Below are 27,913 nucleotides of genomic sequence, written 5' to 3'. Positions count from 1 at the left end.
TTCTGCATGCAGGAGGGCACAGCTGATTCCACTTTGCCCTTGGCGAGCAGAGTATAAAGGTGGGAGAGGAGCCAGTTTCACTGCCAGTTGGCCATTTGGCAGCATTTCTGCTGCAGGGGCTTTGTGACGGCTTGGGTTGCCTACTGCCTCTGGAAGTGGAAAGGAGAGTTAAGTGTTTTTGGTTGATCCCTTTTAAAGCTTGTTTTTTTCTGTTGACGGGTGCTAGAGATTTTTTTTTTTCAATCCCAGTTTTCCATAAGTTTTGAAATTACCTTCTGTTTCCTTCCAGGTGTGTTTGGAAGGAACTTCATTTTCATATAAAAGTTTGTTTGCATTACTTCACAGTGTTGAGTCTTGATTCCTGGGCAATTATTGTCGGGGATGGAAAGTGAACAGATAGTTGACTATTAAAGATATGCTTTTTCCCAATTTGGAAGGCACACACCACACACTGAATGTTCATTTCACTGTTGCTTACTCCATTCTGTTAGCAAACAATAAAAGTTTTAATCAAAACAGGGCTTGTGGTAATGTAAATAATTAGGGACTTCACTTTTCAGTGCTCGTGCATGCAGACTTGTGTGTACGTGTCTGTGTGTGTTTGTGAAACCTACTAGCACAAGTACTGGATGCTGTTTTGCACATATGGGCCGCAGTCATGTTAGGACAAAGAATTCACATGTGCCCCACATGCATCAGCATAATCATGCTGTTTAATTGGTTTAAGATACAGCAGTGTCCCTTGGTTCAAGCTCTTACTCATAACTTTGAAATGTTTTAATAGGAAACCATATGAAATTTTTGCACTGACAATAGAGCATTGATGCTAGTGCTGTGACACTCCTACCCTCTCACTCCCTTTGCGCCTGTAGGTGCTGACAAAATGATGGGCAGCCATTGTTTCACATCTGAATCGAAGGAAGGCAAACTGTGGCCTCTCCCCTGCTCTTTTGGTTCCCTCTTTTACTTTACTGCCCAATGCTCTTGATCTCTCTCTTTACTACTTCATTGTTTTAACTATCTCCTGTTTTCTAAATGTACTTTTTTTATTTTCATTCCTCTGATCCTCTCCATTTGCTGGCCCACTCATCTCCTGCTTGTTTCCCCTTTGAGTAAATTTGACTTCCTCTCCCTCTCTTCTCTTTCTGTGCACTGTAAACCCAGATTTTGATTCAACTTAAAAATAGTGAATTCATATTACTTAAATGTGTCTAATTTATTGACATTTGTTAATTCTTAGTAAGCTGAATTTTTATGTCCTTTTAATTGCAATTGAATTTTTAGGTCAAATTAATAGTTTCTACTCCAACAAACTGAGTTCATATTACTTAAACTTAACTTAAACTTTCTTTACATTAATTGTGATTTCCAAGTAAACTGTACATTTTAATGGCCTATCTTATTGTAATTATATGTTTGAGCTCAAACAACTCCATATCATCAGGTTACGCCTATTAGCAACACATTGACCTCACCCATCTGCCAAAAATAAATCGGTTTTAACAGTGTCAGCTGTGTTTCCATTGACCATCAAATTGTGCAAATTGTAATTTTGAAAATAAATTTGCTTAATGGAAACATGCCAATTTCAAAAACACTTTTTCAATTAAAAGTTTTTGTGCTAGGATGAGGTGGTTTTTGGCCATATCAAAATTGGTGTATTTCACAAAACTGCAGTGGAAAAAATGTTTTCGATGTGGGCGCCACCACTGGTGAAAAAGATGAAGAGGACGACAGGAAGTAATAGGATGATGATGTTATCACAGACATATAAAATGTTTTATATATATATATATATATATATATATATATATACCCAGTAAGGCGATGGTATTAGGACAAAATAGAAAGGTGTGAGATTAGCTCTGACATTATTGAACAGCATAAACTCTGCACATATATGGAATGAATTCACATAATTTCTTAAAATACAAGAATTTATAAACAAAAATAAGTCAACTCAAAGTCAAACATATTTCAATCAACAAACTCTTTACTATGCTAAAACAATCCAACTAAACTACGAAACAGAATTAAAGAATAACGAAGACTAATGGACTATGTACAATATAAACAAGTTGATTAAAGATGATTGAAAACCATGACCAAAAGAGTGATGCAACATTACCATGCAATGTTTATGTTTGAGAACCAAGGATTATCTTGAAGAATCTGGAAGTGAAGTTAAGTTAGTCTTGGAACCAACTTAGGCAATAATCAGCAACATCTAGACAACCATTCACAATGCAAGATCAGATAAAATATTATTTTAATAAAATAATGTTTTAAATAATGATCTGCTGAATAAAACCAACCTCCTGGATGGCTAATTCTCAACGTTGTCTAATTAACTGCCATTATTTATTGAAATAATATTTGAAGAAATATTATTAAGGGAGTATTTTGGAAAAGAGCCCAATCTTTCTGGAGAAATGGGGCTTAATGGTGTTTACTTAGTTATCAAATCTAGTAAATGATGTTCAGGAGCTATTATTCTCTAGCTTGAAAACCAACAACCTTTCTGTTAAATACTCTTTAGTAGCAGCACGTGTTCTTACCGGTTAGCAGTTAAGCTAACAAAGAAGCGGATAGCTTAGCACCAGAATCAACACATACCTTTAAAATACCAGGGTTAATAAAAGGGTTAAAACCACCCTTTAAATAAAGTTTATCTTAACTTTAAAACATACAAAGAACACAAACCGGCACGTGCTGTAGCTAGCCTACTAGCACTAAGAGAGCCGGGTTTCACAAAAACAAAACTTCATAGAATGGAAACGTTCAGATTATTTCATCCTAACTGTTAATCTCTATATTATTCTGCCCAAACACTTAACCTCATGAATTGTGGTGAGGAATGTTGTCCAAGGGGCGAAGCTCGAAGAAACGTCCACAGTCAACAAGCAGTTAGCTTTCAGCTAACCTCTGCGTTCGCTCTGTGAACAAAAGGGTTAGCTCCGGAGAGCTGGCGGCTCGTCCTGTCCGCTGCGGCCTCTGCCGTCTTCCTTCAGGCTGGGAGACCGCGTCTTTGCCGGGGCTTCTCTCGAACACCGTTTGCATCTGCGGGGCCTCGGAGAGACAGTCAGCAATGCTTGTACCTTAATCATCCCCGTTCATGAATGAAAATACCGGATACACAGACAGTATTTCATTCTACTTAACTTTGCATATGATCGATGATCGTATGGCTTCCTTGGATCCAGTTGAATTTATGTCTTTTTGCCAGCAAAAGACATCAGCACTCTTTGTTTCCCTCCTATCCCGATGGTCATCGGTGTGGAAGAGAAAGACTTGTGGGAAGGGTGGGGGTCTTATGCGGGCAGTGGCATCATGGGAAGTCCTCTGCTACCCCCCTTTCCCCCTTCTGAAGTTGTGCTGAAAGTCTTGTTAAATGCAATTTATTTTGCAAGTTCCAGAAATGTCCGTACCGGAGTTTAATGTTGAAATCCATGGCTGTAGGTCCCAACATCCCCCCTTTTAGTTCCGAAGAATAGGATGAAATCCACAGTCTTTGGGGCTAACAATCGGTCCTCAGCCATGTGAAAAGAGCCACCGGGGTCCTGCAGATAGGCAGAGTTCAACAGTTCATTTTTGGTTCAGAGGTTAGTGTTTGGACAGGAGTGAGGCAGGCTTGGGCAGAGACTAACACTAATAAAATGTTTTAAAGAGAAAAAACAAAACAAAACAAAAGTCATGTAATAATTTTCACACCATAATAATACTACTTTTAACCCTTAATTTCTGAAGTTCAAAACCAAAAGAAATAAACAGATTAACACAGAATATAGGGTGTTGGAAATTATTTACCATCTTCATACCTTGTTTGATAGATTTTACAGGGTTGATTCTGGACTGCAACGGCTTGCCATGTCTTTTAAGAACGCCGTTACCTCAGTTATAACGCACTTGCAGATCATCTCAAACTCCTCCTTTTTGATGACATCTTTGGAGTGGCTCCACTCTTTACCACCAACCTTACAGTTCAATGTTGCACTGTGAAAAGGTGTTTGTCTTTTAATTGGTTGTGGCTGACGCCAGTTACCACCCCCCTGGTTCTGTTGCATCACTTGGGAAGTGATATATATACAGGTCCTTCTCAAAATATTAGCATATTGTGATAAAGTTAATTATTTTCCATAATGTCATGATGAAAATTTAACATTCATATATTTTAGATTCATTGCACACTAACTGAAATATTTCAGGTCTTTTATTGTCTTAATACGGATGATTGTGACATACAGCTCATGAAATCCCAAAATTCCTATCTCACAAAATTAGCATATCATTAAAAGGGTCTCTAAACAAGCTATGAACCTAATCATCTGAATCAACGAGTTAACTCTAAACACCTGCAAAAGATTCCTGAGGCCTTTAAAACTCCCAGCCTGGTTCATCACTCAAAACCCCAATCATGGGTAAGACTGCCGACCTGACTGCTGTCCAGAAGGCCACTATTGACACCCTCAAGCAAGAGGGTAAGACACAGAAAGAAATGTCTGAACGAATAGGCTGTTCCCAGAGTGCTGTATCAAGGCACCTCAGTGGGAAGTCTGTGGGAAGGAAAAAGTGTGGCAGAAAACGCTGCACAACGAGAAGAGGTGACCGGACCCTGAGGAAGATTGTGGAGAAGGGCCGATTCCAGACCTTGGGGGACCTGCGGAAGCAGTGGACTGAGTCTGGAGTAGAAACATCCAGAGCCACCGTGCAAAGGTGTGTGCAGGAAATGGGCTACAGGTGCCACATTCCCCAGGTCAAGCCACTTTTGAACCAGAAACAACGGCAGAAGCGCCTGACCCGGGCTACAGAGAAGCAGCACTGGACTGTTGCTCAGGGGTCCAAAGTACTTTTTTCGGATGAAAGCAAATTCTGCATGTCATTCGGAAATCAAGGTGCCAGAGTCTGGAGGAAGACTGGGGAGAAGGAAATGCCAAAATGCCAGAAGTCCAGTGTCAAGTACCCACAGTCAGTGATGGTCTGGGGTGCCGTGTCAGCTGCTGGTGTTGGTCCACTGTGTTTTATCAAGGGCAGGGTCAATGCAGCTAGCTATCAGGAGATTTTGGAGCACTTCATGCTTCCATCTGCTGAAAAGCTTTATGGAGATGAAGATTTCATTTTTCAGCACGACCTGGCACCTGCTCATAGTGCCAAAACCACTGGTAAATGGTTTACTGACCATGGTATCACTGTGCTCAATTGGCCTGCCAATATTTTTTTTATATATATATATATATATATATATATATATATATATATATATATATATATATACGTCTATGGCTGTTATCGCATGAACAAACCTATTCACGTGTGATTTTATTGCATTTCTAATTTAATGGAAACACCACAATTGTGAAATTGCGTTTTTTTCGTCATTAGCAGAATATATGTGTGAAATTCTGCAGCTGCTCAAACTTCCATGGTGAAATCTTATGGCTTTATAATCATGGTGGCAGTGTGTCTGGGTCTTGGTTACTGCTTGAAGGAGCCTGGTAGCAGCAGTGGTAGCTTAGTATGCATGATATATTGCTCACATGCACCCAAGTGATCTGCTCATCAAGGAATTTGAATTAATGCCCATGATGGCCTCATACATAGACTATTAAGAGTTTTATTAATATTATTTATTGTGGAATGTCAGATGGCTTCCTGTCACCTCTTTACTGCATCAGTGTCAAAACAGAGTCCCAATCGCATTGGTATTGCACTATGTTTAGTGTGAATAAGGCTTCCTGCAGGGAAGAAGCAGGCACACCTACAAATCGTTCACTTAGGCTACTTAGGGGGATGAGAAGGAGGAGGAAAATACAGTACCATTGGCTCAAGGGATTCATAATATAATTTTCTATTAGCTTGGGCATAACACCTGAAAACTAACTTTAAGCTTTATAGCTTTAGTGTAATCAGCTTAGTGAAAAACACAGATTTTTGATTCAGCATGCAAAATTCCACTCACCAGGATATGAACAGAGATTTTAACTGGGTGTGGTTAAAATTATTGTGCAAAATGGCACACTTAGTGCACAGCATCTGTACAGAACACCTTAAAAGAAGGACGGTCCCCTGATCCGATGAGACCTGAGCATTGTCTACATGCAAAACAGTATTTGTTGCAAAAAAACTAGTCCTGCATTTCACTTTGAAGTACGGAGCCCGCAGAGACATGGGGGGATTTTTTTTCGTTTGCGTTCGCTCGCAATACTTTTTGCACTCTCACGCAATAGTCTTGGCGTTATCTCGCAATACTTTGTGGGGTAGTTTCCAAACCAGACAACTGCAAAAATGGAACAAACACTACACCCGTTTTTAAGATTTATGGAGTTTTATCTTGAAATTGGCCTTAAATAAAAGGATATTCAATCTGACTAAAAGACTGGTATTATCCATAAGCTGTCAGACTACTGAACTAAGGACAATAATACTGCACTAAACCACATTTGTGACACGCCAGTAGTGCTTTTGTTTTATAGTTAGTTAAATGGTTCTTCTTAACCCAAGCATTTCACTGCATTGTTGACTGTGTGTTAACCTGCATATGACAAATGAACCATACCAATGACATATCAGTGCTGTTTTTTTTATGAGCAAGTGTACTGCTGATCCAAAATGCACAGTGTGGTGATTAACAACTTTTGCGAGAGAACACAAAGGTAACACAAAAAGTATTGCGTGGGGATGCAAAAGAAAAAAATCCCCCCATGTACCATCACAGGCTCCGTAGTGAAGCACAGAGATGGCTGCAATATGGTGTGGGAATTCTGTTCTTCAGCATGGACCCTAAACACATTACCATAGATATAATGTAATGGTTTAGAGCAAAGTATTTTTAAATGCCCCATTCAAAGTCCTGGCATAAGTCAAATTGAGAATGTGCAGCAAAACCTGAAGATCACTCATTTCAGACTCTCCATTCAGTCTGACTGAGCTTAAACTATTTTCCAATTAACTATAAGCAAAAAATTCAGTCTATGGAGACATACCTTGAAAGTCTTTCAGTTATACTCATCCTTTTCTTTCAACTTCACAGTTATGCACTACTTTTTGCAAGGCAGTGTACATGCAATTAAAGACTAAAGAAAACAGGATACACCACCTCTAAATTGTTGTAGAGGCTTGAATTAAAGGCTTTGAAACATTTGCTGCTAAAGCTCCCTAAGGAGCAACAAATAAAGTTTACTTCAAGCACCTATAGATAACTATGGCTTGGATGTTTTCTACCAATGTTCTTTTTATAGATTAGAGCTGACACATAAGGAGTTAAACCACTCCACTTGTATGAGAATTTCTTTACAATTAATTAAAAATATGATGCCTGTTTATCATGGCCTTTTCCTTTTGTGGTAAACTAACATAATCACCTGCTGGTCCCACATTTGAACCATTAAAATCAGACAGCAAAAAGTAAGTAAAGCAGTTTAAGAAACTATAGGAGAACATCTTTTCAGTTATTTCCTTTGTGCTTTAAAATTAACAGGGTTATTCCTTCGTGTGAGCAGTTCCATTTGGATTATTTGATGCAATATTGAATGCAGTCCATATGGTAACAGCTGTTCCCAACAAGGTAATGGAGTCTCAGGGGAGAACTTCTTCATGCTTCCATTTTTTTTGTTTTGCATTCTGGCGTCGCTCCACAGTGTGGCAGTATTGATTTATAAGTAAGGCCAAAGCAGATTCTCTATGCAGTAGAGACACTTTTGATCCAGGTACGCTATTTTTAATAACTGTACAGCATTATTTAATAATGTTGTACATTTTCCCTTACTGCAGAGTCTCTTATTTTTTGTTTTTATATTTTTACCATTGTATCTGCAAGCTTCCATTTGCCTTTCCCTTTGCTGCTGGTAGACCTCAATTTGCACTCTGAGGGACAGTAAAGGACATTTCTATTCTATTCTATTCTATTCTATTCTATTCTATTCTATTCTATTCTATTCTATTCTATTCTATTGTCACACTGGGGCATTCTAAGACACAACTACTTACAACCCAATTGGAAAGATAACTGGAGGGAATCTGAAATACTCCCAGGCACACACATGAAGATACAAAATCTCTTCTGCCTCTGACAGCAGCAAGTGACACTTTACGATAACACCACTCCGAGGGGAGGGAGAATGTTGACTTAACGAAGTGTCTGAAAATGAAAGGCGAAATGTCTCTCACTCAAAAGTGGAGGTCAAAGTGGAGCAGCTAGAACAGGCCTACCTCTGTCTCTTTTTCTGTCACATGTCACATGAACATTTGAAAAGGTTTAAAATAAAAATAAAAAGATATATATTTTCTAAATATAATGTCCTGTTCATTATAAAAATACAGTGCCAATCAAAGGTATTCACCCCCTTGGGATTTTTCATATTTTTTGACCCTCAACCTGGAATTGTATCATTTTATTCATTGTAAAGCAAACAACAAACAGGGTTAGGGTTTTGCTTCAGTATGCTTCAGGTCATTGTCCTGCTGGAAGGTAAACCTCCATCCAAGTTCTTGAATCACAGGCAGACTGACATAGATCTTGAATATCCCTGTATTTAGCATCATCAATTTTACCCTCGACTCAGACCGGTTTTCCACTCACCATTGCTGAAAACATCCCCACAGCATGATGCTGCTACCATGATGTTTCACTGTGGGGTTAGTGTTCTTGGGGTGATGGGATATGATGGGTTTGTGCCAGACACATTATTTTCCTTGGGTTTAGAAAAGTTAAATTTTAGTCTTATATGACCAGAGCACTTTCCTCTTTATATTTGGGGAGTTGCCCACATGACTTTTGGCAAACTCAAAACATGGCTTAACACTAAGTATTGGCTTTCTTCTGGACACTGTTCCATAAAGCCCAGTTCTGTGGAATGTACGACTTATTGTGGTCCTATGGACAGATACTCCAGTCACTGCTGTGGAGCTCTGCAACTCCTTCAGGGTTACCTTTGGTCTCTGAGCTGCCTCTGTGATTAATGACCTCCTTGCTTGGACTGTGAGCTTTGGTGGGAGTGTCTCTCTTGGCAGGTTTGTTGTGGTACCATGTGCTTTACATTTGAAGATAATGGACGTGATGGTGCTACAGGGGAACATCAAAGATTTGGATAATTTTTATAATCCAACCCTGACTTGTACTTCTCAACAATTTCTCAACCCTGACCTGTTTGGAGAGCTCCTTGGTCTTCATGGTGTGATGCCTTTTGCTTTGTGATGTTGCAGCCTCTAAGGGCTTTCAGAAAAAGTGTGTTTATACTGATAGATTAGATTCGATTACACACAGGTGGACTTCATTTCACTAATTATGTGACTTTTCAAGGTAAGTGGTTTCACCAGAACTTTTTTAGGGGCTTCATAGTAAAGGGGTTGGATCCATATGCATATGCCAATTTTGAGTTTTTTATTCTTGTCTTGTTATTTTGTTTTTCATTTTACTTCACAAACTTAGACAATTTTGATCCATCAGATAAAATGGCATTTAAATTGCTGATTGGAATGTAACAAAATAGGTAAAAAAGCCAAGGGGTGAAAACTTTTGCACTGTATCTTGTGTGTAAATTACTCAATGTAAAGTGGATAACAATACAATGTGTGTTCTTAAATCTTTTATTTTCAATCTTAGTTTTATATCCGTCAGCTAAAATTTGTCTTCATTAAACCCTCCCATCACTGGGATTTTGCAGCCTCGTCCGCATTTTTCAGATTTTCTTTGATTTAAAAATCAGCAAAGGCATCTGATTTTTTTCTGGTTTGGTATTCTCCTATGCCGCACAATGTTTTTAGATTCATTTAGCTTTCATTTATAAAGAAGGGAGGTGTAAGGCTACTGTGGGCAACACCAGAACATACAGTATACATGCACTGCAGACAGAAAACTATTAACTTCTAAAAGGCTCAAGCCATCAATACAATATGGTGTTGAAATTCAGTTACAAGACTAATGTCTATTTTCACATACTGATTTATGGTTCTGTGGACAACAGCTTCTGTAAAAGTTAACTATGTGTTGGATACAAGGACTCTGAGGATTTGGTGAGATAATATGAGTTCTTGTGTTCAGAGCATGTACAAGAAAATCACCTAACTGTGTGTCACACTGTGGCTTTGCTTAGGATGGATAGCTATTAGCATTATGTAAAACCCAAAATAGTCTTCTGGTTGAATACACGTGTTAGATCTGCGCTCACTTGGCCTTTGCTTATGGATTCCCACTATTAATCAATGCCTTTATTAATGGTTATAAATAAGGATTTTTATGGTAACATGACTTTTATAATTCCACAGCAAAGATGAAGAGTTAGCCAGTTGAACACTGAGACCAATTCCATGGAACTGCCAAAATACATTGCTCAAAAAAATAAAGGGAACACTCAAATAACACATCCTAGATCTGAATGAATGAAATATTCTCATTGATCCTGAGGGATCTCCTCCCAGACCTGGACTAAAGCATCCGCCAACTCCTGGACAGTCTGTGGTGCAACGTGACGTTGGTGGATGGAGCGAGACATGATGTCCCAGATGTGCTCAATCGGATTCAGGTCTGGGGAATGGGGCGGGCCAGTCCATACCTTCAATGTCTTCATCTTGCAGGAACTGCTGACACACTCCAGCCACGTGAGGTCTAGCATTGTCCTGCATTAGGAGGAACCCAGGGCCAACCGCACCAGCATATGGTCTCACAAGGGGTCTGAGGATCTCATCTCGGTATCTAATGGCAGTCAGGCTACATCTGGAGAGCACATGGAGGGGCATGCGGCCCTCCAAAGAAATGCCACCCCACACCATTACTGAACCGCTGCCAAACTGGTTATGCTGAAGGATGTTGCAGGCAGCAGATCGCTCTCCACGGTGTCTCCAGACTGTGTCACGTCTGTCACATGTGCTCAGTGTGAACCTGCTTTCATCTGTAAAGAGCCAGTGGCGAATTTGCAAATCCTGGTGTTCTCTGGCAAATGCCAAACATCATGCACGGTGTTGGGCTGTGAGCACAACTCGTCCACGTCTCCTGGTGTACTGGCCTGTCTCCTGTTAGCGCCTCCAGATTCTGGACACTACGCTGACAGACACAGCTAACCTTCTTGCCACAGCTCGCAATGATGTGCCATCCTGGATGAGCTGCACTACCTGAGCCACTTGTGTGGGTTGTAGAGTCCGTCTCATGCTATCACGAGTGTGAAAGCAGCACCAACATTCAAAAGTGACCAAAACATCAGCCAGAAAGCATAGGTACTGAGAAGTGGTCTGTGGTCCCCACCTGCAGAACCACTCCTTTATTGAGTGTGTCTTACTAATCGCCAAAGATTTCCCCCTGTTGTCTATTCAGTTTGAACAACAGCTGTGAAACTGGTTGTAAATCAGTGTTGCTTCCTAAGTGGACAGTTTGATTTCACAGAAGTTTGATTTACTTGGAGTTATATTGTGTTGTTTAAGTGTTCCCTTGAGCAGTGTATAAAATAATGCATTACTAAAACATAAACTCTATATAGTTAACGTGAGATATGAGCTATAACCTACATCCTGAACCCTGAATATGGTTTGTAGGTACTGCCAGGTGTGGTAAATGTCATAAAAACAAAATTAGTGTTAGCTGAGTATTTTGCTGATCATGTTTTTGCAACATTACAATTAAAAATAATCTTTGTCACAACTCTACTTAGCTTCATAATATAGCATTTATTAAAATTATGTTTTACAAACATTGACTTAATACATTCCATCCATCCATTGTTTTCCTCTTATTGAAGATCATGGTAACAGGTTCAGAAGGAAAATCAGACCTCCCCTCTCCCCAGGCACACTTTGCAGCTTATTCTGCAGGATCCCTAGGCCAGAAGGGACATATAATTGCTGCACTGCTCACTCTGCCCTGGTGCGCGACATGCCTCTCCCCACCCACCTCATTTTACTCCTTTTGAAGCGGCTATAATCTAAGTTCCCTCAAATGATAAAGCTTCTCGCACTCTTTCTACAGCTGGGTCCTGCTACCTGACAGGGAAGGTTATTTCAGTCAAATGTTTCCAGAATGTTGTTTTTTTTCAGTCATGATGCATATCTCATGACCATATAGGTTAATGTTTGAATTTACACTGGTACATCTAGAGCTTTAGGTTTAGCCTAAGCTCTTTCTTCACAGAGCAGCATTTTAGATGAGACCCCAATCCATATCCATTTCCAAGTCTTACCCCATCATACCCCCTCTCTTCCAGTTGAGAAACATGACTTCAGACTTAGAGGAACTGACTCTTGAATCTGTGAACATTGAAGGTCTTGGCTAGAGGACTCCAACTGAATAACATCATTTGGAAAATGATGAGAGCCTTAGGTTCCAAAACCAGAGATCCTCCTCTCCATGGCCACGCCTTGAGATCCCCACCAATAAACACCACAAACAGTACCAGTGCTTTCCAGATTTTCCCTAAGGCCACATATAAGTAATTTTCCTAATCCTTTCTAAATATTAACTTCATGTCCAAGTCTTTGATTCTACAAGCACAGAAACACCAGTCATTCTGGTCTACATGTCAGCTGCTGCAGGACTCCTCAAAGAGAACCAAGCCCCAAAGGCCTCCATTTTTAATTTGACAGCTTCCATCACTTCTGTTGTCTATCAGTGACCTTCAGCTCACAGCTCCTGTAAGCCACGTCTAGAATGTTTTTGTGAACACGGCCCATTCAGAATCCATGCCATCTCACTTGGAACATGAAAAAGATCTTCTCGTAAGGTTCTTCCCTAGACATTCCCAACTTACCCTTACCATTCAGTTGCGTTTACCAGGTCTGTTAGGAAGTAGTCATATACTATGTCAGCCATTTGTTTCACCTACATGAACAACATAGAAATAGTGAAGTCCCACACACATGAGGGAGATACATCCCTGATGTAAACCCATTCTTCCTGACTGTTTAATTTTTTTTGGGTTGCTTAAAGCTCTTTCCCAACAACAGGGTTGTAAATGCTGCTCAGGAGTATGGCATTGAAGTCAAGTAAAATCATTGCTTACTATGGTTTTAAAAGCAAGATGAAAATAACTAACCTAAATAATAATTTGCACTTTTATCCAAAAAAGTAAGACTTTTATAGTTAAATTTATAATGTGAGGTAATAAATATTGTTTTTTGTCTAAAATGCAAACAGATGCAGCCTTTGTTGTGTATATATAGTTCTTTGTTGACTCATTTTCAACTGTCAACATTTTCTAATTAAGTAATGACTTTGAAAAGCAGAATAAATGTTTTATATGCCCTGGTTGGACTAATGTTACTCTCTGAATACAGGTATTAGTCAAGTGTGAATTTTACTCTTCAGAGCATTGATATCTATACCCTTTTTTGTCCTGGGGTCCAGGTCATCACATAGAGATGACAAGACATTTGCAGCTGCATCTTCTTACATTTTGGAACCAGCTTACTCTTGTGTGTATATGTCTGTGAATTACGTCAGACCAATAAAAACACATTTTTAATACAGAAATGTTGTATTGATGAAATTGATGTTTTTCCAAAAGGTACATTTAATCTGACAAACAGATTTAAATTTAACATAATGTTTTATTTTAAATTGTACAATTTAAAGTTGCCCAGCTTTGATTGCTGTAATGCCCATAAAGTCGTTGCCATTGATTATTGAGGTGGGAAGAAATAAGTATTGACATGGAACTTTTAATGAAATGTAAATAAAAACAAATGATACTCCTACATTGTGTTGTTATGTTTTAACAAACGCCTGTTCTTATCATAAACAAACTTCTTGGTTAAATAAAAGTAATTCTAAATCTAAATCTGCTGGACGTATGGATAATTTAGGCTTAACTGTAGGACTTTTGAGGCACACAATATATTAGAAATCCTAAATCATAATACCTGTCACGTCGAAACTGTGTCAACAGGGTGTTTGTTCTAAGTCAAAACCTAAGACTGTTTAATTACCTGACAGAAATGTTCACAGTCTGCAAAACAGAGGTTGTAAATGCTGCAGAGGTGTTTATTGTTAGGTAGAGCTTTTGGTTTATACATAAGATATTTTCTGGGTAGCTGTGTTGAGGTAGAAGCTAGGGATTCCAGATGTGGAGTGGGCAACCTGCCTGTTGGAACCTGAACATGGAGCATCCCCTAGACGCCACAATGCCCCTGAGTTTAATGAAAACCAGGGGAATCGCCAGAGTAATGAGGGGAGAGGATGTGTGTTTCTATCTGTTTGTGTGTGTGGGCCAATTTGTTGGAAGAAGAATATGTTTTTAAACACGTGTTTTTAGTGTGGACAACAATCATCTGTATGAAGGAAGTGCTTGTGGTTTTCTTCCAGTCTGCTGATTTATCGTTCACTGTGTAGAGAAGGAATTATACCCTTAGGATTATTGATAATGCCCTTTGGGAAGAGACTAAATGCTATTATTGGACACATGTCGTCATACTGGCCCTGTGCACAGTATTAAAGAAAGAAACCAATGTGAAGTACGATATTTTCCTAAAATTGTCTGTCTGATTATAAATCAGTATGTGTTTATACAATAATCACGAGGTCAGAAGACATTTACTGCATCCCTAATGATGTTTTTTCCAATTCAAAGTCTTGCTGACGGAGCCTTATGAGTGTCTGTCAGAAGCAATCAAGAGCAGTTTGCAGCCTTTCTGTGAAGACTTTGTCATAATCTCCAGGGCTTGGTGCAATTTAAAACTCCCTCCTTTGCCCATCACTATCGGTTGAGGCCTTTTTAGGTTAATGGTATTTCACCAACTTTCTTTTAATGCATTTTTCAGTCTTTGATTCATGCACCAGTGAGTTCTTTTGCCACATATCTATACTATCTGATGGGACATCATGTCCTGTAATTTATAAATTAATTGCACACACCTCCTGGGTTTTATTCTAAACTACTGAGATTTGTTTAGTGAATGAGTGATGCATACATGTCTTCTCACAGTTTTACCTGATAGGAAAGAGTTATTACTTGTAGGCAAAGCTTTGACCAGCTCCCGAGATGCTGGCGACTCAGTGCAGGGTTGAGCCTAAATGGCAGGAGCTTATATTGGCAAGCCATTTCTAATGTCTTCATAGTAGATTGTAAAGTTTGCCCAGTCAAAAAATTAAAAAATGACCCGAAGTTAAAGTTGCTTGTTAGGAATCCTGTTCTTTTACAAGTAAATGAATGCAAAAATTAACCAAGATTTTGGAACTTTTTTAGGACTGACTTTGAGACTTTTTCACCATGAAGGGCAGGTGAAACCAATTTAAATTATCATCAAGACATCTATTAAGTATCCCAGGAAACCATATAAATGTGATAGAAACAAGACTTAACTAAGTGGAATGCAGTGTCTATTTATTTTTCTGTTGTTTTTTGATTACATCTGTGCCATTTATTCCATATCAAAATGTTTGTTGTCAAAAAAACAGTAATGCAGTGAGGTCATCACAAATACAGCATAGTGAGCCAACATGTACAGGCCTCAGACCAAACTGAAACTCATTTATTTTATCATACAGAAAGGCTTGGGTAACTGCAGTAATGGGGTTTAGTTTTACTATTAAAAATTTACAGTTTTAAGTCTAACCACAGAGGATGTGAAAGAAAGCTAAATGCACTAAAATAAAAGGTAAAAGAGATTCCGGAAAAATGAAGGTGAATATGTCCATCGCAGGGTCTTAGTTGTCCTGTAGGGCAATCACTTCACTTACCAAGCATTTACACACTATCAGAAATCAGAAAAAAACTTTATTGCCTAGTAAGGGATCAGCTGTAACATTTCCTGCTTGCCTCCAAGTCCTGGTGGCAGATAGTTTCTGAAGAGAAGGAAGATTACAGCCAATCATCCTCTCTGGAGAACAAATGATACACTGCAGCCTGCCCTTGTCCCTGATGGTGGCAGCAGCGTACCAGATGATGATGGAGGAGGTGAGGATGGACTCGATGGTGGAGTAGAAGTGCACCATCATTGTCTTTGGCATGCTGAACTTCTTCTGCTGCCACAGGAAGTACATTCTCTGAGGAGACTTCTTGGTGAAGGAGGTGACATTCAGCTCCTACTTGAGATCCTGAGCGATGATGGTGCCCAGGAAATGAAAGGAGTCCACTATGGTGACTGGAGATTCACACAGGGGGATCGGGGTGGGTGGGGCTGTGCTCTTTCTAAAGTCTATGAGTATCTCAACTCTTTTTAGAGCGTTGAGCTCCAGACTGTTTTAGCTGCACCAGGTCACCAGATGGTCAATCTCCGTCCTGTAGGCAGACTCATCCCCCCAAAGATGAGCCTAAAGAGGGTGGTGTCATCTGTAAACATCAGGAGTTTAATAAGCAGAGTAATGATTAATTTATCTCTTTGTTACGCATAACGGAATGTATGAACTTATCTTGACTGGCTTGACAACTGTCAACTCATAACATAATAGGCCGCATGAAGTTTTTCTGCGTGGAGTTTTCCTGTGAATGCTTTCTCTCCAGTTCTCCAGTAGCTGTTTCTTCTGCTTCTTTTTTATCTGACTGTTTTCCTAAGTACAAGTACAAAAGCCATGGATGCTAGGTATAAAAATGGTCTTGTTACAGATCTAAGTTTCATGGATGAGTCCCATGTGAAGAGAAAGGTGTCATATTACGGTGGTGTTTAGTAGGACCTGTGTGTGAACAGGAGCAGGGGAGTCGCATGGTGACTAGAAGTATTTATTAATGACACAACTGAACAGGTAAGCTTACAGGAGATGTAGGAACATGGGACATGGGCAGAGTTACAAACATGGAGGAGATAAACCACATGGCATGACAAATAGTACGATCCAGTGGTGAGCAATGAAAACCAGAGTTTAAATACAGAGGCAGGGTGAAGAAAAAGGGAGGCTAATGAGTGGAAACAACAAAACATTAGAAAAAATCTACCAAAACTCTAAACAGTAACATGAAATAAGTAAACAACAACAACTAGAGAACAACAGGGAGAAAACAGATCCATAAAAAACTAAAACTCAAATACCTAACACCAGTGACGGATGCTGGTCTTTTAAGGAGGGGAAGCTCAATTTCAAGATTGCTGAATCGCTGATTTTGCTGTCAATCAAAAAGGAATTCAGCCTCAGACAGATCATCCAATCATCATGCAGAAGCTGAGCGTCCGGGCCAGCCGAGGCCAGCCCACTGCCCCATAGACCCCCAGAGATGCTGAGCGTCCGATGGGCGGGACAAAGCTTAAAGCACTGTGAAGCTGCGGGAATGAATGAGAGGAAAGCCGCGTTGTTATCAGTGATAAGAAGCTGATTCTGAACAAAAGTTGAGCGCGTTGTAGCGCATATTTAGTCAATGGCATGTACACACAACAGTATATATTTGATCACTTATTTTTTGACATTTTAGGGGAAGCTGAGCTTCACTTGCAGTCTTAGAGCAATCGCCACTGCCTAACACAGGGGAATCATGACAAAAGGTAAATGTTTAGATTTCTTCTTTCAAATTGCAATTCGTAGTCAAAGGTCTGTTTGTATTGATGTGAAGTCCAATAACATGAATGAAGGTTAACTGGTCTCTCTAAAATTGCCCCTATGTACTATATGAGTGTGTATGTGCATGTTTTTTTTGTCCTGTGTATCTCTGTGTTGTTCTGAGATGGACTGCCAAACCTGTCTAGGGTGTACCCCGCTGTTGCCTAAGCTGGAGATGGGCTCTAGCTCCTGCACTGCCCTGCATGGACAAGCAGGTAAGAGAATAGATGGATGGATAACAATAGCCACTCAAGTGAAGGAAAGGAGGAATTGCAAATACTCCAGCTCAAATATTCACGAGGCAAAGATTTATATATATATTCCATTAAGATGAAAGCTCTCTGAAAGCAGTAGCTTGGAGACCTAACAGACTGGTACCCTACACGGTTATTTCAAAGCGTTTGTAGTTAGCCAAGTCTGCCTGCAAATTGCAACAGTTTAGGACAATTGCTTGTGGCATAAACTAAATTAAAAATACCTACCAAGGTAGGTCATGGTTGACACGCCTCTTCAACATTGTGTGGCAGTCGGGGACAGTGCCTCTGGACTGGCAGAACGGGGTGGTGGTCTCCCTTCATAAGAAGGGTGACTGGAGGGTGTGTTCCAACTACAGGGGGATCACACTCCTCAGCCTCCCTGGTAAGGCCTACGCCAGGGTATTGGAGAGGAGAGTCCGGCCGATAGTCGAACCTCAGCTTCAGGAGGAGCAGTATAGTTTTCGTCCTGGCCACGGAACACTGGACCAGCTCTACACCCTCTACAGATTACTCAAGGGTTCATGGGAGTTTGCCCAACCGGTCTACATGTGTTTTGTGGACCTGGAGAAAGCATTCAACTGTATCCCTTGTGATGCCCTGTGGGGGGTGCTCCAGGAGTATGGAGTCGGGGGCCCTTTATTAGGGGCCATCCGATCTTTCTACAAGTGGAGCAGGAGTTTGGTTCACATTGCACTAAGTCGGACCTGTTCCCGGTGCATGTTGGACTCTGGCAGGGCTGCCCTGCCCCTCACCGGTCCTGTTCATAACTTTTATGGACAGGATCTCTAGGCGCAGTCAGGGCCGGAGGGGGTCTGGTTTGGGGGCCAGAGGATTTCATCTCTTCTTTTGGCAGATGATGTGGTCCTGCTTGCCCCCTCTAGCCAAGACCTACAGCATGCGCTGGGGCGGTTCGCAGCAACTGGGATGAGGATCAGCTCCTCCAAGTCCGAGGCCATGATTCTCGACCGGAAAAAGGTGGCTTGTCCTGTTCAGGTTGGAGGGGAGTTCCTGCCTCAAGTGGAGGAGTTTAAGTATCTCGGGGTCTTGTTCACGAGTGAGGGAAGAATGGAGCGGGAGATCGACAGACGGATCGGTGCGACTGCCGCAGTAATGCGGGCACTGTGCCGGTCCGTTGTGGTAAAGAGAGAGCTGAGCCGAAAAGCGAAGCTCTCGATTTCCCGGTCGGTCTACGTTCCTACCCTCACCTATGGCCATGAACTTTGGGTCATGACCAAAAGAACGAGATCCCGGATACAAGCGGCTCAAATGAACTTCCTCCGTAGGGTGGCCGTGCACTCCCTTAGAGATAGGGTGAGGAGCTCGGCCATCCGGGGGGGGGGGGGGGGGGGGGGGGGGGGGGCTCGGAGTGGAGCTGCTGCTCCTCCACATTGAGAGGAGCCAATTGAGGTGGCTCGGGCATCTATACCGGATGCCTCCTGGACGCCTTGCTCGGGAGGTGTTCCAGGCACGTCCCACCGGGTGGAGGCCCGGGGGACGGCCCAGGACACGCTGGGGGGACTATGTCTCTCGGCTGGCTTGAGGGCGCCTTGGGCTCCCCCTGGAGGAGCTGGAAGAGGTGTCTGGGGAGAGGGACGTCTGGGTGTCTCTGCTGAGCCTGCTGCCCCCGCGACCCGGTCCCGGATAAGCGGAAGACGACGAGTACGAGTACGAGATTATTAGGTTTAGGTTTGCTGGCTAAAACTGTTTGCCCTAAAAGCTAAATTTGATACTTATGAGACAACCTTGACAATAACCCTAAATGTGACAATATTAGGAGTGGATAAGGAGCCATCATCGAACTTGCTTACAATGCAATTTGTTGAAGCAATCAGCAATAATGAAGAGAAACATGCCTTTTTTTCAATCATCAACAAAGAGGGCAAGGGACAAAGATGATGAAAATAAGAGAAATCGAAAACGTATCCAGGCACTGGGGTGAATCAGCTGTCTCTTTTGGTGAAATTGAAACAATTGCATAATGTTGCAACTAAAAGATACCTGACAGGGTTTTTGTTTAAAAAGAAGATATGCAGCACCTGCTATGAGCACTGACCTACATAAATAATTCAGTAGTGCCACTATAAAATGAAATAAAACTAATCACCATCAGCTCAGTAAATTCAACATCCCAAACCTTGTTGAAGGAAATCCTTGCAACTATTTAGCCCCCTGTATTTTTCCTACTGTAAATCTTTAATGTGTTGTTTCCCTTGCATGAAATTTACATTTTAAAACCATGCTAGTGTTAGCAAATTCTGGTATACTGTGCTTCATGATGAGGTGTCCTGTGAAACCCTGCCTGCCCTCTTACTGATAGCTGCTCTGGGTGAGGGCATCAGTTGATGTTTAAAATGCAAATGTATTCATACAAGCCCAGGGTGAAGTACAGTTTAGCTGTTTCTGCATTTGCTTTGGAAGTGTGAAAATATGGCAGAAATGTGCAGCTGTGCAGGAAATATCAGAGGATGACGTGTGGCCCTCTGAAGGTCTTGTGCAGACTATTGTCTGATAATGTATTGGATGAGACCAGCTGTTGTGTATGCATGTGAATCTTACGTGGTTGTAGCCATACTGCAAATAGCTAGTGCTGAAATTGAAATTGTTGACACATGGATTAATACACAGCTGACAGCAATTATTGGACTTGGCTGAAACAAATAGCAAACACACCACAGCAACACATATCTAACTCCTCAGTGTGTTCATACAGTCCTTTGTCTCCACTCAGCAGGACTGTTATCCTCCTGTTTTTCTGCAGGGCAGCTTTAATGATGCAACACCTCAGTTCAGCACAGGGATGCACTGGATTATAATCATTACACGGATGTGTTCTCCCACCCAAATTAAGACCAATGCACATATAACCCCATATAACCCTCAAATAAGTAAGCTGCTATCTCTTAGCAACTCTTACTATTAGTATACACATCCTAGTCAAACTGGCTCACACTAACATTCTTGTCAAGAATGTGCTTTAGTTTAATCCTGCCTGCTATTTGGTATTCATATAGGCTGTTGGAAAAAAGTGCAGGTGCCAAGCAAATGGTTCAAATTGATTGTTGTTTTGGTGTATATTGCAAAGTATTTGTGAAAATAATTAAGACAACTTTGATTGCAATAGTAAAATTTCTCACCCTAATGTTTAGAGAAAAGCTAACATTTAATAAAACAAATATTTAAAAAAATGTGTTGGCACCATTGTTTGCCGATATTTTATACCACCCCCTTTTGCCAGCTGGACAGCATTAAGTCTTCTTTAGCCTTTCACAAGTTTGAAACGCGCAGAAAAAAATATTTTGAACATTATTTCGCATCATCTTTTTACATCATTCAGAGTCCAGTCTTATGCTCTGTTCTCTACAGTTCACCCAACTGTTTTTTCATAAGCTTTAGATCTAGGGCATGTGGATGACAATAAAAGACAGATGTTGTTGTGTCTGGTCAATGGTTATCATGCATTTTAAATCAATATCCTGTTGAAAGACCCAAAGACCTTAAACGCAGGTACGAGGTGCTTTTCCACTGCCTTCATTCTTTCTTTGATGGCAAACCCACCTGGATAGTTAATTGCTAAAGCTTATTGTAAGTCTGGCACTGCGCTCAAATAATTGGTTTGCATATAAATAGTGAAGAATGATTGTAATGCCAATAACTGTGTCACTGATAATGTTGTTAAAACAATTGTTACATAACATGATTTATTCGCCACATCTACCTAAAGATTACATTTTTCTCTTTTTAGCAACTGTAAAAAAGAGGTTAATTTAATTTTCATTTTATTTTAGGCATCTTTACTAGGGTTGCCAAAAATGTGGCTGGAACCATATACGTAAGAAAATTTGGCATGCACATATAGGAAAGTGTATTTCCTATATGTAATGTAATATTTTTCCTGGAATATGTTCCAGTGTGTTCAAAATGTTTCATTGATTACTGTATGGAGCAAAAGAAAAGCTTACCACTAGCCTTCTAGGTCTACATGTTACCCCCAAGGATTAACCCTCAAAATGCTAACATTTCGGACAGCTCAAACAACCAGAGTAAGGGAGTTCAAACAGGCCCCAGAGTCCATATTGCCCCGAAGGAATAAACATGTCTGGATTTCACCGTCTGGCTCAACTGTATTGTACCTTGTCAAGAGAATATCACATCAATGATACAGAGTAGGTGGCGAGTAAAAGCAGAATCCTGATAGCAGCGCTGCTCCCGGGTGCACATTGGGAGGGGTCAGACACAGAGTTTCTGGGATTACTTTTGTTAACTAGGTTTGAAACATTAACATGTTTATGATGCAACCAGAATAAAAGAGGGTACGACCTATGCCTTATTTAGGCTTTCTTTCAAGTCCATGAAAGAATATGGAGTGCAGATTTTGACATTAAAATACTTTAAAGAATCAGCTTGTTTTTTCCTCTTTTCCTAAAGCTCTACTTTTATAAGTATAAGGGGTTCCTGAACTGAACAAAACTAATGAATGCAGCACCTATACTGGACAAAAAACAAGCTCTCCAACTCCAAGGAATTTTGTCTGGCCGATATTTATTAAAACTCACTCTTTGTCACTACAGTAAACAGAAAATGAGCCAGTGCTTAAGCCATAATATTAACGCCAGATACCCCATGATTAATTCTTAACAGAAATGGACATAGCCATCCTGTGTTAGGAGTGAAGCCAATGTAGAAGTGCCTTGAACTGCAGTAACCTCTCTAGCTAATAAGCTCTGGCTTGAAAATCTTCCTGGTCCCAATTCAAATGTGAACGTCTCTCATAGAAAGGTAACTTTTCCAAAAAGCTATTATGGTACTTGAGCTAAATTTACTTCTTTCGATCGGCACTTGCTCACAAAAAATATTCTTCATTCCAAAAGACTCCAATTTAAAATGTTTAAAGTTTCTGTCATTAAATAGTTTTTTTCCAGAAGCCATTGTGCTGTCATAAGAGAGATAAGCTCCTCTGTATCAGTCTCCATATGGACATTTTTAAAATAACTCCATAATTAACTAGATATTAGACATCAAAGGCACGTACAAGTGTCAAATTAGGATTGATGGCTCTTCCCTTTCATCCTTACACAGGTACAGGTATGCATCAAGTCTTCAGTGGATAAAACATACTAAAATCGTAAACCAATATGGTCAAAGTTAGCAGAAAACATTTACTATGACAAGGTTCTAATGAAGAGACAACTTTGACAATAACCACAAAGACTATTCAGGTTTAACAATCTGCACTCTTTTTAGCAAGAAACTATGAACAGTGTAATTCTGTCATGAGGTGTGGTTGTGGTAAACCCAAATAAAGTCAAGTTATCTGGATTAACATGGTGAGTTTGAAGGATTTATTAAACAAAACTCTTATTGCAAGACATGAGGAGAGGACATGGAATTGATGTGGAAATAATGAAAGAAAACAACTAAAAACAATGAGAACAAAATAATATAAATACTGAGGAAGAATGAAGATTATTATTAAAACTAGGTGAGCCTAAGCAGAGGAATGCTGAACAGCTGAGGGAGAGTACTGAGCAGGTAGCAGCAAGAAGGTGACTAATTAGCAGAAAGAAGATAGAGGAAACTGAACCAAAACACAAAAGGAAATACAAACCATGGGGGAAAAGGCCAACGCTAAAATAAGAGTCAACCAAAATGCGTAGAGAACAAAACACGGGAAATAACTAATAAACTCAACACAAAGGAATTAACCATTATGGAAAGACCCTAATGACAATAATAAACAACCAAGAAATGAACTGAATAACAATAAAAGCAACAAAAGATGATCAGAATGCAAACAAAAAGGAAAACCAAAAAAACACAAATTAATTCCAATTATTGCTTGAAAAAGACTCACCACTATTATTTTAGATTTATACTTTTCATTATAACTGTATTACTTTAATTGATAATAGTTTTATATACATATCAGTACAATCCCAGTCATGGGATTTTCAAATGATTAATATCCCTAACTTAACTCAACTCCTAATACTTGTTGATATTTTATGTCTGACATTCTGCAAGCAAGCCGTACCGGCTCTATATGAGCAATTTTTAAAAATATTTATTTATATTCATGCGCACAGCTTGAAAAACTGTGTAGTAGACAATTAGTACATTATTTTGTTTAACCTATGATTTTCTTGTTTTCCTAACATCTCAGTGTTTCTCACCCTTTATATTGTGTTCACAGTGAAAGAGGGACCATTGCCTACTGCAGTTTCCTGTTTATCTGTTTGATGTGACCTGCTCTGAACTGGGCTCTCGACGCTGTCAATGCCAGGGAGACCTGACCAAAAAGCAGTTGACAAACTCATCAGTAATTTTTATGATCAAGGCAAAGGACAATGAAAAATGTTTTTGAAGATTTTTCTTTATGTTATGTACAGACAGAATTAGCTAGAACTGCATGTAAATTAATCATATTTATGCAGAAAGTAAATATGCTACCATTACCTTGGCACTTCAGCAAACTGTTGTGATAAAAACTGTGGTTGATACAAAATATCCGTTGCTATCAAAAAACAAGAGCCTGATAGGAGAGATTTAATGGTTAAGAGTATCATTGTTCAGTGAGAAAAGAAGAAAACCCAAAGTTAGATACTTTACTGCAAAATTTTCAGGGGCAAACATGACATTGATTTAAGGCATCAGAATGAATATAAATATTGTCAAAACTTATTTTTCGGTGACTTGGATTGGTATTGAGGGCATTTTTATTTTAAAACAACTATAAAGAACATGCTGCAAAGTGCTGAATGATATAATATAAACTGTACATCTGATTGCAGAAACTCACCCTAGAAAACTAATAGTAAAAATTCCATAAGGATAAGGCCAAACAAACCAGCTTGGGTTCTACAGATAAGAGACACATGGGAGGTTTGTGAAGTACAGCAAGTCTCCTTATCCTTATCGGCAAAGAGAGGGGGATTAAAAAACGAAACAAAACTGGACTATTCTACTCTTGTCTCATACATGTTGCAAATACAAAAGTCTGGAAAGTCACTTACTTGCATTTTAGAATTTGCTATTGACTGGGTTATAACTTGCAGCAACGAATAGCACTATATACAGTACAGACCAAAAGTTTGGACACACCTTCTCATTCAAAGAGTTTTCTTTATTTTCATGACTATGAATATTGGAGCTTCACACTGAAGGCATCAAAACTATGAATTAACACATGTGGAATTATATACTGAACAAAAAAGTGTGAAACAACTGAAAATATGTCTTATATTCTAGGTTCTTCAAAGTAGCCACCTTTTGCTTTGATTACTGCTCCGCACACTCTTGGCATTCTGTTGATGAGCTTCAAGAGGTAGTCACCTGAAATGGTTTTCCAACAGTCTTGAAGGTTTTCCCAGAGATGCTTAGCACTTGTTGGCCCTTTTGCCTTTACTCTGCGGTCCAGCTAACCCCAAACCATCTCGATTGGGTTCTGGTCTGGTGACTGTGGAGGCCAGGCCATCTGGCGCAGCACCCCATCACTCTCCTTCTCGGTCAAATAGCCCTTACACAGCCTGGTGCTGTGTTTGGGGTCATTGTCCTGTTGAAAAATAAATGATGGTCCAACTAAATGCAAACCGGATGGAATAGCATGCTGCTGTAAGATGCTGTGGTAGCCATGTTGGTTCAGTATGCTTTCAATTTTGAATAAATCCCCAACAGTGTCACCAGCAAAGCACCCCCACACCATCACACCTCCTCCTCCATGCTTCACGTGGGAACCAGGCATGTAAAGTCCATCCGTTTACCTCTTCTGCGCAGCACAAAGACACGGTGGTTGGAACCAAAGATCTCAAACTTGGACTCATCAGACCAAAGCACAGATTTCCACTGGTCTAATGTCCATTCCTTGTGTTCTTTAGCCCAAACAAGTCTCTTCTGCTTGTTGCCTGTCCTCAGCAGTGGTTTCCTAGCAGCTATTTTACCATGAAGGCCTGATTCACACAGTCTCCTCTTAACAGTTGTTCTAGAGACGTGTCTGCTGCTAGAACTCTGTGTGGAATTGACCTGTTCTCTAATCTGAGCTGCTGTTAACCTGCGATTTCTGAGGCTGGTGACTCAGACGAATTTATCGTCCGCAGCAGAGGTGACTCTTGGTCTTCCTTTCCTGCGGCGGTCCTCATGTGAGCCAGTTTCTTTGTAGCGCTTGATGGTTTTTGCGACTGCACTTGGGGACACTTTCAAAGTTTTTCCAATTGTTCGGACGGACTGACCTTCATTTCTTAAGGTAATGATGGCCACTCGTTTTTCTTTACTTTTTTCTTGCCATAATACAAATTCTAACAGTGTATTCAGTAGGACTATCAGCTGTGTACTGTATCCACCTCCTGCACAACACAATTGATGGTCCCAACCCCATTTATAAGGCTTGAAATCCCACTTATTAAACCTGACACGGCACACCTGTGAAGTGAAAACCATTTCAGGTGACTACCTCTTGAAGCTCATCAACAGAATGCCAAGAGTGTGCGGAGCAGTAATCAAAGCAAAAGGTGGCTACTTTGAAGAACCTAGAATATAAGACATATTTTCAGTTGTTTCACACTTTTTTGTTCAGTATATAATTCCACATGTGTTAATTCATAGTTTTGATGCCTTCAATGTGAAGCTCCAATATTCATAGTCATGAAAATAAAGACAACTCTTTGAATGAGAAGGTGTGTCCAAACCTTTGGTCTGTACTGTTTAAAAACATAATAATGTGTTTTTTTTGGATACTTAGCTATCCTGTTGTATCATACTGACACAAACCATCTCTTTCTCTGCTATAGTTTTACAAACATTGTCACCCTCAATTACTTTTTCCCCCTATGGTTGCTTCAGTGTTTGTTCATTTAGTCAGCCATAATGTGTTGTGTCTGAAAGGTTGGACATTTAAATAACTATAATAAATCATTTAACATAGATAAACAACACATTACACAGATTTCATAGGGCCTCTAGTTTTTGCTTACATTGTTATGACTGGCTTCATTCCATCCATTTGGTACCATGAGGCAGGTGTAGTAAAAGCTGACAGTTATTTGCCGATAAAGTATCTGGTCCAGCTCTTCATGCAGGCATGTGATGTTATCTGACTACCTCTGGACACAATCTTACTGTCTTACCAGCTCTGTGTGAGTCTCTGAGTCTCTCTCTCTGTGTCTTGGGTTACATGGTAACTGAACCTGTGTTAGTGTGTGGCGTTCCTTAATCCCCTGGAGAAATTTGGCTCCATGTTATGGTTTTCATCAGTCTCGTGCCTTTAGATGCCCCTGTTTGTGTATGGGTGCGTCCTGCTCAGGGATGAAGTTCATTCTGACCACAGGCTGCCCTGCATTTCTTTGTGAATATGATTAATTCTTGATTTACTGTAATGGAGGCAGGATGTTCATGCTAAATGGTACATGTCAACAGTCTGGCTTATACAGTGCAACAGCTTACATCCTGGATATTTCAAATCAATGTATGACCTAATTTTCTTTTTTTTACAACACTTATTTCTAACCTCTAACATTTTCCCTTGACCCTTCCTAGATTGCAAACAGTGATAATGGCTCTGGATTCTGTTATATGTAATCGTGTGTGAAGCATATAGTCTGCTGCCTAATATTTTTATGATTTTTTTTGGTATGTCATAAAAGGAATGTCATGAACCGCTGATCCCAACCTCTCACTGAAATGTTGAACAGTGGATATTTGAGCTTTTAAGTCACCTTCAATAAAATATGAGTTGTTAAACTAACAATAAAGTTAACTTCATCTTGCTTTGTGTTTTTTAACGTGTTGCAGGGTAACATTTTCAACTTTAACCTTCAATGTACATCTTCAACCTTTTATTTTTAAGTTTTTTGTTTTAAAGAACATACAAAAGAAGATACTAAAACACTGAAAATGTGTACTGCCCTATGTTTCTCTCAATACCACTAATAAATGCTTTAATTTTCCAACTTGGTTAGTCTCAAGATACTTTCTAAGATGACTGAAGAAAGTGTGCTTCTTTGTCTCATTTAGCTGATCAAGTTCCCACCGCAGCACCTGCCAATCAAGCAGTCGTTTAAATAACACATAGCCTGACGCTGAAGCCAAGAGACCTTCATAAAGTCACCATAAATGACTAAAAAAGCAGACAGTAAATAGAATATGAAATAAGAGAGAAAATGTCAGTTATTTTTTGTTACTGGTTAGTTTACCTCTAAAACAGGGATTTGGTATCAAAATACAG

Source organism: Girardinichthys multiradiatus, chromosome 9 (genome assembly GCF_021462225.1).
Source record: "Girardinichthys multiradiatus isolate DD_20200921_A chromosome 9, DD_fGirMul_XY1, whole genome shotgun sequence".
Taxonomy (NCBI): domain Eukaryota; kingdom Metazoa; phylum Chordata; class Actinopteri; order Cyprinodontiformes; family Goodeidae; genus Girardinichthys; species Girardinichthys multiradiatus.
The sequence above is the reverse complement of the archived record's forward strand: the minus strand, read 5'-3'. Positions refer to the sequence as shown.